An 8,266-nucleotide genomic window follows, 5' to 3' on the forward strand; every position below is an offset into this window, starting at 1 on the left:
AACAGTACTTTCCATTAAGTGCAAACTGTTCTTCCTTGGGTTTGGGTTTTCTGGAGAAACCTCTGCATCTCCTACCACCCAAAAGTGCCCGACACTTCCCCTAAGGATTAAATTTGGCCTCAGCCCGAACCAAATATACATGCAATTGCTTCGGTTTGGCTGTTGGGTTTGAACGAGTTTAAATTGGTGAAACTCAGCCCCAGGGAGGAGCTGGGTGATCTCCTTTTGTAGGAATTAGTACATTTTTGCTCTTCAAGAATTTCTACAAATGTCTGTGTTCGGTTTCTTTAAAAAACGATTGTTCTTAGTTACTCTGCATGAAATGCTAATTTCGTGCATATTAAACGTATGAGCTCATAGCAGCGCCCTATCCTTCATTTACAAGAAAAGGTCTCAAATAAGGGTTTTTTTCTTCAGAAAACATGTTCTTTTTTTGGCAGAAAGAAGCACTAGCTCCTCTGTCTCAACAAGAAATCCTAAAGATACGAGATGTTATTCTGAGATTTCTGTTCTCCTCTGAAATGTAACTAGCAGTTACAATCCTCTTGCAGTGAAATAACAATAGATCTCCAGTCCACACCGCTCGTATGTGTCGACAGGCTTTATGGTACATTGTGCAATGCACTACATTCAATAGAATTGGTATGAATTTGTCGTTATTGCACTTCTTGCAAACTAACAGTATAGATTTTTGTAGACAACTGTGGAGAAACAGGGAATCAGGACTGAACAGAACTTTATTAATCCATTGTTTAAAAAATAATCTGCAGCAGTGTCAGCCACAGACTTCTGGGTAACAAATCCAAGTAAATCACTTGGTTTGCTTTTAGATACCAGCATTCCGGAGGAAAAGAGGCTAACTTATGTTAGAGTCATAAGTGTCAGTTTTTCCACCAAATAAATCCACTGACTACACACATTCATTGAGAGTTGAGAGAGTCAGTATGTAGCTCGCACATTAACTGAGATGAAACTACACCTGTTCAAAAACTGATTTGGTTGTATTTGTCAGTAGGATAATATAACGAGTATAAATTCACACTTAATATTAACTGGTTTAGCAGAGAGAGGGTATGTTCACCCCTACAGCAGTGTGCAGCTCACAGGCTACGGGTACGGGTGTTTTGATAGCTGGATATTAATAGACTCTACAGGCAATGGGACTTCGCTATGATTTTTCTCCATCTTTTCTTGCAGAGTTCTGAGGTTACGAGGCACATGTGTATTCAAGGAAGTATGGCTACACCTCTCTGCTCAGTCCCAGATTTACTCCAGCTTCTTGCAAAATGTAACGGAGTTCAGATCACAGACACATGAACAGTACTGCAGGATAGGGAAGACCATGATCTTATACTGCCAGCTATTCCACAGGAACAACCTATGTGCTCAAAACACATGAGATAATTCATGTTTTTTTCAGTGAGAAGTGTATACACAGGCAGTTTCTACTGAGTTTACTGTGTGGCAGCTTTCTGAGTCTCACGTCACAGAAATAATGCGGACACAAACTCTTAGGTGTCTACCATCCATTTAAAGGAGCAAAATGGTTACATATTTTGGGGGATCTGGTCTTTTTTTTTTTTTTCCCAACAATTCAAAACTTTCTTTGCATAAAGAAATAGTACATATACCCTTGGCTCAAAAGATAAGAAAAGAATAAGCCCATGGACACTCAAAAAAGTCATAGTTGTCACGGTGAAAGGAATGCAAAATGACAGAAAAATTACTTGCATAGTATAAAACTAGTAACTAGGATGCCAGGTCTTCAACTGCTATTCTCCAGCTAGCCTACAGGAATGAGAAACCAAAAAGGGTGAGGGCAGAGGAGCAAATACGGCAATAAAACCGCAAGTAATGCAGTGTGGGTTGCTCCTCTGACCGAAAGGAACAGCCTTCTCCCAAAGGCCCACTGCCTCCTGTGGCTACCTCAGCTCTTTTTCTGTTGCTGCCTTACAACATCCACACGCAGAAAAATTAAGCTTCTTGCAAGAAATAACAGAGGTAATGGATGTACTGCCAGCCCTCCCTGCTGTGGCAATTTTGAGAAGATGATGTGTTATGCACCATCTTATTTGCTGTTGTGATAAGCTTCAGACATGTACCATTATTTACTACATGAGGCTGAGAAAATAACACAGGTTACCAATTCTGTTGAAAAGAGATTACAATAATATAAATGAACACAGGGAAGAAGAGATGCAGACAACTTTTACTGTGAGTCTCAATAAATAAACCAGAGAGGAAAAAAAGGTCAATATTGAAAATTGCTCATGAAGAATCCCCTGTGCCACAGAATATTAATTAGAAAAACAAAGAAAAGAAATCAACCTGAAGCCTCTCCAAACTGTGCAAATGCAAAAATACACATTTTAACACTGTAAGTCATTACCAGAAAGAGAACAGCTAAACTGATTCAACTGCCATAGCTCTGAAAGAAGAAATCTAGGAGACTGAAGAAATGACCCACTAAATCATACACAGATCCCTTCAGCCACCTGCCTATCCACCAAACGTGCTCACTCATTTCCAGTCTGGCACAGCTATTCTCGACTTTGAAGGACCTGCAATGAAGATGACTGACAGGAGCCATCCTATTTCTGACCATAAAGTCTCAACATACCTAAAAATAATGTCTTTGCCCATCAATCAAGGTATACATTTTAAGATTAATCTGTCTTCGCAGTGGATCTCCACAGCCAGCAAGGGAAGATTTGCACAGGGAGGGGCCACCCAATGCTGTCCTCTGGGGACTGATTTGGTATTTTCAGAACAGTAAAGCCATTAACACTCAACAGGATTTTGATTGTCTTTGTTTTGAAAAATCCCTGTCCCGATTCTTAGTCCGGTTACTGAAACCTGCGTTGTATCTGTTGCATCCCACATTGTGTAATGGAGACATAAGATGGCCAAGACATAATGCTGTTGCTGTCCAACACATCTTGATTTTCATTGCTTTCCTCATCCTACCACAGCGCACAGTGCAGAATTCCAACCTGGTAAAAGATACCACATTGCATTTCTCCGATACACAGTTACACCTGTCCTCCACACAGATGTAGCTGTCGGTAGGAAAAAATCTGGCTCTCCCAGTTAGTGACATTTCTACTTAGGAGCCAAACATGTATCATTTGTACACAGTCTATGCTTCAACTTCTTCGGAAAAAATGAGCTCTTATCTGAGAAAGAATAGATTATATTGAAGCTCTCTTGCAATGCAAAATTTACCAAGACTAAGATGGTCAATTCAAGCTGCCCTGGGGATCCAAAAGCTTTAGGCAGTAACTGGTCTCATCCCTGGCAAGCATGCAAACATGATTGCTTAATCTCAGGCTGCTTTAATCCCAGGAAAGATGGAGTATGCAAACCAGGGTTGTACAGCTGGGCATAAGTAATTTATTAAGGATAAGGAGTCCAGGAAAACCAGGTGTATCTCACAGTAAGGATTAGCTACTTTAAAATCAGTTCTTACTATGTAGTTACGTAGAATTTGTTTTCATTTGTTAAAATCAAGGATGGTGATACTACCTGACAGCCGGAATAGAGTCTTCATTGGAAGAGGCCAAGCACTCACATTCAGATTTTACTATTAGCTGCACTGCATAGGATGGGGTAAACTAGGGATAGAATACTACCAGCTGTTAGCTTGAACTGCTTATTAAGTGCAATTTTTAGTGTATTTCTCACTAAAATGATTTTCCAGTACCAAAATTTGGATAGTACACAAAACAAATAATCCTAACTTTAGGCTAGAGCAACAAAAGATTAACGGCATGTTAAAGCCTAAAGAGCTTAAATTCTGCTTAGTCGCTGCCTGAAGCCTATATGAACTCTGCTTTATGCATGAAAGCCTTTCAGGGGCCTCAAATCCTCTTTTTGGACATAGAACCATAGAATAGTTTGGGTTGGAAGGGACCTTTAAAGGTCATTTAGTCCAACCCCCCTTCAGTGAGCAGGGACACCTTCAACCAGATCAGCCCCGTCCAACCTGGCCTTCAGTGTTTCCAGGGATGGGGCATCTACCACATCTCCACCTGTTTCATCACCCTCATCATAAAAATTTCTTCCTTGTAGCTAGTCTAAATCTACCCTCTTTCAGTTTAAAACCATTACCCCTTGTCCTATTGCTACAGGCCCTGCTAAAAAGTCTGGCCCCATCTTCCGTACAAGCCCCCTTAAGTACTGGCAGGTAGCTACAAGGTCTCCCCGGAGCCGTCTCTTCTCCAGGCTGTACAACCCCAGCTCTCCCAGCCTGTCTTCACAGGAGAGGTGTTCCATCCCTCTGCCCATTTTTGTGGCGCTCCTCCAGACCTGCTCCAACAGATCCATGTCTCTTCTGATCCACCTCTCTTCTGAAGGGGTACTTTTAACTTTTAAACTACAGGTTGTTTTGAAAGGTGAGATGGGGCATTGCTATTGCTGTCGCTGTTTTGCTCATGAAGGACAATTACTTAGCTGCACTTGCTCATTCAAATTAAAGCTGAGGTGGGTTTGAATAACTCACCTACCTGCAAATTTAAGTGCTTCTACTTTCTATAGATAGCCTATAACATAACCCACTTCCTAAGCATAGCCTGTAGTGCCCTTAATTTTTTGTGCTGAGGACTCTACCTGTGATGTGTAGTCCTGCAAAACACCGCAGTAGTACCCACGTAATGGAACTACCACAAGAGCCTGCAAGTTTTGAAGTCATGGAGAAGCACGCAATAAGGAAACACCTCTGTAGTACACAGCCAAAAATATCCCATTATACGTGAGACTGGGCTGCAGAGCTTCTGCAGTGCTTTGGCACTGGGATGCACCATTCCTGTTCCCCAGCTGCAGACAACAGCGTGAAAAAGCCTTTTCAGAGGTTTGGTTCTATCCATGTTTGTGTTAGCACTGAGTGCCAATAGTTACGGTAGCGCTGGGGAAACGAAGGAGTTCAGGAACCTAGAATGAGGCAAAAGCGAAAAGATAGGAACTGTAGCCTGTCAAGAAAGATTCATTCTTCTACATATGGCACTAGTAAACGGATCCTATAAATGTGTCTGAATTCCCCAAGATGATGTTAGTGGCCTACTGAACCGCTCCCCAGTTGCTTCCCAGGCTACGACTGGAGCTACAGCCTCTCTCTTGTATAACAGTACCGCATTGGTCCTTCCTAGGGCGGACAGGGAGAGCACCCACTTCCATCTCCATCTGGAAAACACCTTCCATAGGAATGGCAGAGAGTTCGGGGAGACCCATGTTCCCTCAAGGTGCAGATTGCAGAGGAAGTAAACACCGATGCTTTCCTTAAACTGCGAGTGAGGCTTGGCTTGGTAAATCCAGTTTACTGCCAGCACTACCCAGAAAATGCAGCAAGCTGAGGTGAGAGGGACCTGCTGCCTGCACAGAGCGCAGGCTGGGCATACTGGCGGCACAGCCCCAGCCAGGTGTGGTGCGCAGCCCCAGCCTGCTGCGGTGTGCAGCCCCAGCCACACGTGGTGCGTAGCCCCAGCCACACGTGGTGCACATCACCAGCCAGACGTGGTGCGCAGCCCCAACCTGCTGCCTCGCAGCCCTCTCCCGCGCCACACCAGGTACTTCACCCAGACCCAGACCACGCCACCATCTATCCCAGGACAGTTTGCAGCAGAAGCTGAACTGAGCCTGTTCCGCACTCAGACGTGCCACACTGCCAGGAGCCCAGGGGACAGTGATTTGATCAGTTTCCCCTTTACTGCTGCAGTTACAGGCAAACAGCAGATCACCCTGTGACAGGTTGTGTGCTGGTTAACAGCAGCGTTTACCGCGTGTGCGTTCCAGTGCTGCTGGGGTTCAAATGTTCAACCCGACACAGCAACTCGGCTTCAGTTGTACGTGGAACTAGGGCTGCTATACAATAGATTTTTGCATATATGCTTGCGTAAATGCCTGATAATACAGAAATGTGTTTAAGTGGAATTTATACCTGGGTTTTGAGCAAGCAGAACGGCACCTAGCACCACTGCCCACGTTCATGCAGAATGCCGAGTGTAAGGCAGCAAATGGTGTAGCGACACTTCTAACAGACACCTGCAGAGCACCTCTGGTCATCTGGTCCAACCTCCCCTGCTCAGACGCCAGCTGCCCAGGGCTCTGCGCAGACACCTTTTGAGTATCTCCAAGGATGGAGACTCCACAACCTCCCTGGGCAACCTGTGCAACCTCAGTCACCCTCACAGTACAGTTATGTGTCCTGAGGTTCAGAGGCAGCCTCCCGTGTCCCTGGTCCTGCTACTGGCACCGCAGAGAAGAGCGTGGCTCCATCCTCTCTGCACCCTCCCTTCAGGTATTTGTACACACCACGTAAGATTCCCCTGAGCCTTCTCTTCTCCAGGCTGAACAGTCCGGCTCGCTCAGGCTTTCTTCAGAGGAGAAACACACCAGTCCTGCCATCATCTTTGTGACCATTTCCTGGACTCTCTCCTGCAGCCCTGTATCTCTCTTGTCCTGGGAGCCCAGAACTGGACACAGTACTACAGGTCTAACAGAAATTACAAGGTAAAACTTCACACCTGAAATAAATAAAAAAAAAAAAAAAAAGAGGAAACATAAAACTGAGAAATCTAACAAAGAAAAAATATTTAAATATCCAAAAGCGTAGAGAAGCAATACATTACTATCACAACTCAAGGAAGGAAAAAAAAAAAAAAAAAAGTGAAAAACATCAGAAACTGAGCCAAGTACAGAAAAGAAGCATTAAGTCAGCATCATATTCTAAGCTGAGTATTTGCGCCGGGATGTTCTTTATTGCATTACTGTCTTTGCTTCTCCACAAGTGAATGGCAAAAAGATATAGATCCAGCATACCACTATGCTCAGCTCCTCACATTATTACAACTCCTCACAGCCTTCCAGCGGCAGCAGCTTTTGAGCAGTGGCAAGGAGAACGAAATTCAGACCAGCCACCTGAAGGGGAATGATATCACACCTCTCCTACGGCTGCTGTGCTCTCTGGCTTGTTTCTATAGCAGTGTTCACAGAAAATGGAACAAATCAACAAGACGGTAACAATGCACACAACGCAAAGAAGCTTCAAACAACAATGCAGGAAACCTATTTTATGGCTGCCTTAATTTCAACCTTAAATTATACTAGTATAGAACACAGACAGAAATAATTTAAAATCTCTAACACCAGGGTAAAAGGAAACTGAGCTTACATTGGTACCGTTTCATTTCAGATACAGAAGGGCTCTGTTGGACTTGGGGCATGGAATAACGGAGGGTATTAACATCCATTCCTCGCTCATCACGGACTTACGAAGGCAACTTTGGGCAAGGTACCATCTCGGCTTCATCAGTGAAATGGAGATAGGATTTTTCTGCCTCATAGGCAAAACTAAAATTAATCTCTATGAACTGCCTGAATAGTCAGGAGTTTTATATTAAATATTAAAATTAATATAAAGATTTTTAAACAGGTAAAATGTAAAAGAAAAAACCCACCTTCCACTAACAAATTCTGAGCTATTACCTAAAGCACATATAAAATCCCTCCAGAAAAAAAGTACGAATCCATTTAATTACTTCCCTAACTTGTGAAGTTTACTTATTATTTCCTGCCCCCCAGAGTATACATGCACTTCTATACCTCTTTTCAGAACAGTAAACAACTCAATTTCCATGACTGAAGCAGCAGTGGTCAAACATGAGAGAAGGGCTTGTTTTTGCCTGGGAGCACTGGAGGCATAAAGAAAAGAAATAATTAAGACAAACCAGGTTAGTAAGGAAGGCACTTAAACAAAAAAAGAGCACTTGTGAGAATTTATTTCCTCTTCCTTCAGTTCTCAAAAGGCAAGCAAAGGAGAAGAGAGATTTTCTTGGAAGATGGAATGAGGTCAAGGAGCTAACTCATACATGTACTCATCAAGACCCTTCCAAAAATAATGGAAAGTGTAAAAGGAAAGATTTTTTTTTTTTTTTTTGTGGAGGAAAAAAAAGGATATAAAAGAATCATCCATCCACTCAGTCATAACTGATACGAAGCAGGAAATATGGAATGTGACCAATCTGTAATAGTATAATGTGAGCCCTTAAATGCAGGAATAGAAACCTGAACCAACCCACAGCGCACCAACAGAACACGTTACAGAGGAAGTCAGCACCCAGAAGCAAGACGGGTAAGGAAGGAAGTCAGGAAGACAAGCAGGAATGACGTGTGCCTGTTTTAGCTTAAAATGTTTGGGAAGCACACGAGTGGTAAAACAAGATTAAGAAAAACAGTTTAATGCAGTATCAGGAGCCACTGTAGGTGTGGGGGA

Source organism: Falco rusticolus, chromosome 3 (genome assembly GCF_015220075.1).
Source record: "Falco rusticolus isolate bFalRus1 chromosome 3, bFalRus1.pri, whole genome shotgun sequence".
Lineage (NCBI taxonomy): Eukaryota > Metazoa > Chordata > Aves > Falconiformes > Falconidae > Falco > Falco rusticolus.